The sequence below is a fragment of the Athene noctua genome, chromosome 1, assembly GCF_965140245.1.
Source record: "Athene noctua chromosome 1, bAthNoc1.hap1.1, whole genome shotgun sequence".
NCBI classification, from domain to species: Eukaryota; Metazoa; Chordata; class Aves; order Strigiformes; family Strigidae; genus Athene; species Athene noctua.
Genome location: NC_134037.1, coordinates 131,010,494 through 131,015,189, shown reverse-complemented (window position 1 = coordinate 131,015,189; position 4,696 = coordinate 131,010,494). Strand labels below are relative to the sequence as shown.

General features: G+C 39.2%; 1 long non-coding RNA gene across 2 annotated transcripts in view; it reads left to right on the top strand.

The window, feature by feature from the left end:
- The window catches only part of LOC141955903 (uncharacterized), a 48,728-nt gene extending 44,292 nt beyond the window's left edge, over nt 1-4,436 (top strand). The window contains exon 3 of one of the 2 annotated variants that reach the window (XR_012632796.1): nt 3,060-4,436. This is a non-coding gene — a long non-coding RNA (uncharacterized LOC141955903). The other variant, XR_012632798.1, reaches the window with a different exon arrangement.
- Nucleotides 4,437-4,696: the final 260 nt, after the last annotated feature.

The following is a 4,696-nucleotide window of genomic DNA, read 5'->3' as shown; positions in this document are numbered from 1 at the left end:
CTTGTTTGAGCAATTCTGCCAGGATGCATCTATTCTCAAGGTTAGGATATCTTCTCTGTATACTTTAATCATTCAGGACTTGTTAAGTTCAAAGTATTTTGTTTGGTAGAAGAATTTCTCAATATTTCCCCCCTTTGAGACTTCCAAAGTAAGATCTCTTTGTGAGTCTTGCCTAGATTGAATAATTGTGATAATATTGTCAACTCCCAGATACACGCAATTGGGTACAACATGACTATATAAGGTATAATGAAATGGTTTTGCTATCACTAATTGTTGCAGGCCTCAATTTGCAGATGCCAACTGCATCAGCTAGCAGGCATCAAGCTTACCCAAAAAGACTTTGAAGCAGATTGAACAGCAGCTGGACTGCTGAGGCTTTCATGCTTCACAGTATGATATGGGGGATGCCCTGATGGTGGTGAAGGAGGAAGGATGAGCCCTCTCACTGTTGGCTAGGTTATTAATTCTTTTTTTATTTTCTCATAAGTAACAAATTAAAAGTTACAGGTTATGAGATATGAAACTTTATGACTCAAATGATAAATGGCTGATCAGATTTGTCAGGAGCCTGCCAGATGGAAGGCTTCTTGTGTGTTAAAGAAGGGGAAAGGGAAAGCTGTTATGTGCTCTGTACTCAGCAGTTGTCTTAGAGCAGCAATGGATATGATTGATGTATTGAAAGGGGAAAATGTACAGTTGAAAAATGAAAATGGAGAAAAGAAAAAGGGAAAGAATACTGGGAAGTAAAGTGTAAACAATTAGAAATGTAAAGCAGACTGTTTGAGTCAAACATTCAGTCCCAGATAACTGCAGAAGCTGAAGATTATTGTGCCATGTATCATAGCAATTGGGATGGGGATGTCTGGAAAGAAGCAGACCGGCTAGCATGGATCTGGACTGCAGAGCCAACCAGCTCCACCTCACCCCTGTTGAAGCATGATTCTTGCACTGTGTCCAAAAATCTTGTGAGATACTGTGGGGCCAAATATTACTGGTCCCTTATGGCCTAGCATTTTGTTCTGAGGACACATTATCCATCCTGCTGACTGTGGGGAGAAAAGTTCATGGCCTTGAAACTCAGCAACCAGCCTTCAAACTGCCCTACTGAAAACTGCTCTTTTAGCTGAATTAGAAGGACCAAAATGTGCTACCATGGGTGCTGGATGACACCATTTGACAGAACCAAATCCCTGGGAGATTATTTGTGAGCCATAATAAAGGGAGCTGAGGGGGTGTTGAAATGTTTAGTTTTAGCCATTGTTATAAAAAGCACTAGATTTAAATGTAGTAAAAATAGAATTTTAGAAGGTTGTATGATATGAAACTTATAGAAACTAGATAAGCTTTAGGAACCATATTTATTGGTTATAATAATTTGTTAAGTGTTACGTAACTAAGGAAACTTGTTATGCACCAATGATGCTGCTTGAAATTCCCTTACCTTTACCATCTTGATTTAAGGATCAAGAAATCCAGTGAATAAAAGTGATTAATGATAATAATGATGATATAGGTGTTGATAGATAGATATATAAAATCAAATCAGACTGATCAATAGTAAAATAAAATAAAATTTAAAAAAGAGATAATTTAGTTAAAGTAAAAATTGTAACCTAATAATCTTCTACACATAGTGGCTAGTGGAAAATTTAAATTATTAAATACTTGTAATAGATTAACTTAGTGGTTCAGAAGAGAATAGAAAAATAAATCTTAATGACAGGTACTGGCTAATGCGACCTGCTAGAAGAAAGAATTGTTCTGGACAGAACTGGTACAAGTTAAGCCAGAAGATGGGAATTAGTCAAGTAGAAATAGTGCATGTGCAAGGATAAGGGTCAACCAGCAAACACCTTCATGAAGACTATTGGAGACCACCAGAGGACCCCTGAAGACCACCTAATAACTTAAGTGCACATGCAAAAAGGACATTTATATATATTAATGAATTCCAGGAAAAGTGTTGAATATGTTAATAATTTCTCAGAATAATACTGAATATGTATGATTGGTTACTATATAAGTTTTTACTTTTGAGAAGATTGGGGTGCACACTTCAGGAGGAGCTATCGCCTGTGCGCCTGGCACTGCAATAAAGAGTGCCTGCTTTCTAAAACTCACAGTGAATCTTAGAGGGTTTTCTCATACCGGCTTTATGGCAACACCATTAAGACAGGCTCAAATGGTATTACTTTCCAAGAGGGCCTTTAATATACGCTAGCAGATTTACTACCATATGCCCCACATTATAAAAAACAGGGGAGAAACTCAACCAAAGTAAAGGACAGACCCTGCTTAGCAAGCAGTTGGTTTCCATTGTAGGTGTTAATGGAAAAATCACTACCCACCCACTGGTTGGGGCTAAACTAATTCTGTCTAATGGGCAGACAGTCTGCCTGACCTTACCTTTAGGTTCCTATAATATATTAGGTAGGGATGTATTGAAGGGTCAGTCATGAGTGGTCTTGTAGGGAAAATGGGAAATAGGGACACCACCCCCTTTCCCTCACAGTTTGGTTCTTACAGATGCATCCCTGACTGTTAATCTGCTGCAAACAGTACTCCTTTACCCCATAGCAAGCTAGTTCATATTCCATAATACAAGTTACTTTCTGATGCTGTTCATACTGTTAGTGAATTGATAAAGGAGCTGGAATAATGGGGAATCATTGCTAAATCTAATTCCCCCTGCAAATCTCCTGTACAGCCAACAAAGAAACCTGATGGCAAGTGGCAGCTAACAGGGGATTACAGAGCCTTGAATACTGCCACTGAACTCCTCACTGCAGCTGTTCCCATTATAAATGATAGAGAACATTTTCTTAATGAACAATCTCCTGCACTGACCAACTCCAGCAAGATGCTTTTAATACGTCTGCGTGGCATCCAAGGGATCAGGTGAGAATTCAGCACCCATCACTGGAAAACACTGGGCCACTTTGCAGCACTTTTGAGGGAAAGGGATATGGGAAACTGTGGATACAGTTGTAGTGAAATTAATCATTACTTAGGCTTAGATATGAGCAAAGACCTAGGTCTTCTTTCCCTCTCCCTAGGAACTAGTGAACTCCTGGATGGATAACTGAAAAGCTGTCATTCAACCTACATACTATGGACTATCTAGAAAGTACACTAAACATTCCCTGGAACTTTTTTAATACTTTCTATGGTGATATGTTATCACTGGAGATAATGTTGACAATATCTGAAAAGACAAGAGCCTTCATTTTATGGACTAGTCCTCACATTGGGATATCTAGCATTCTGTCACATAAATGTTCATGCACAATACAATAATCAAACAAACCCACAGAAGCTGGTAACCTCTGTCATTATGTGGACAGTGAGGCCTGACATGACCAACACCTCAGATCAGTGCTGGTGGAATTCTGTCCTACAACTTGGTCCGGACCAATATAGGGCACAAAGTATACTCTCAAATTGAAGAACTGGAATCCTTAATGACCAGCTCTGAAAAAGCTATTACATACCAAAACCAAGTGACTATTGCTATCAAGCACAATACCGTCCAGATTGTCAGAACTGCAACAGAAACTGAACAAATTGCTGAACATCACTGGTGTGACATTTTTATGGGATATGCACTATCTGCAACTGGCGTATTACATCTTATGTTACATACTATGAACATTATATTATTATGTTCTGTTTTATTAGTTTGTCTTTAGTATGCTTGTATATACATGTTTATCGCTTATCTCAGCATGTTTAAAGCATGCACCATCAATTGTTACCTCATTACAAACTGTGGAGCCAGACTTCAGTGAAAATACTCAGAACTTTCCTCTACCCTCACCCCCAGTGAGGCAAGAGGAGTAAGAGTACCTCCAGCTGCTGAGTCAATGGGTTTGCTAGATGTTTGGTCTATACCAAGGGGTGAAATGTGACTGTTCACTCAAGTCCTGCTCAGATTTTGGCTAACTCAGCTCATTCTAAGGCTTGATGTACGCTGGGAGCAATGCCATTACGTCAAAGTGTGAGCACCAGGTAGGAGGGAGAAGTGCCCAGAAAGAGCAAAAGGGCCATAGTCACCTGCCGAGTACTGTCTTCTGCAGTCATTGTCTTTGTCAGTTTCTTCAGAATCTGCTAGTTTATGGAAATGGAATGGATCAAACTTCCAAGTTGGAAAAAGTAAAACATCAACTTACCCAAAAAGCCTTTGAAGCAGATGCAATAGCAACTGGATTGCTGTGTGATACAGGGGACACCATCACCGTGGTGGAGGAGGAAGGGTGAGCACTCTCACCATCAGCTAGGTAACTAATTCTATTTTTTTTTCCTATAGGTTCATGAATTAAAAATTATAGGTTATAATTAATGAAACTTTATAACTTGAATCAGTGAATTCACAGGACAGACTAGTCTGGGCAATGAGAAAATGAGCCTGTTATGTTTGTTTGTTGTATTTCTTAATGAACTCCTAAAATAAAGTTTAATTCACAGAGCAAGTTGTCCTGTAAATTTGAGAGATCCAAATGGACTGTGACACCCATCCCACTGGGGAAGAATGAGTGAGCAGCTGTGTGGTGCTTAGCTGCCTATTGGTGTTATACCACAATAGATGCCAGCAACTGGAGTGAGTGAGGGTACTGCATGTCAGATCATGATTGTTAGCAAATATCAAGCTGGACTATTCAGTGAGTAAGTTAATTGATCTGGGAGCCAAGTATGT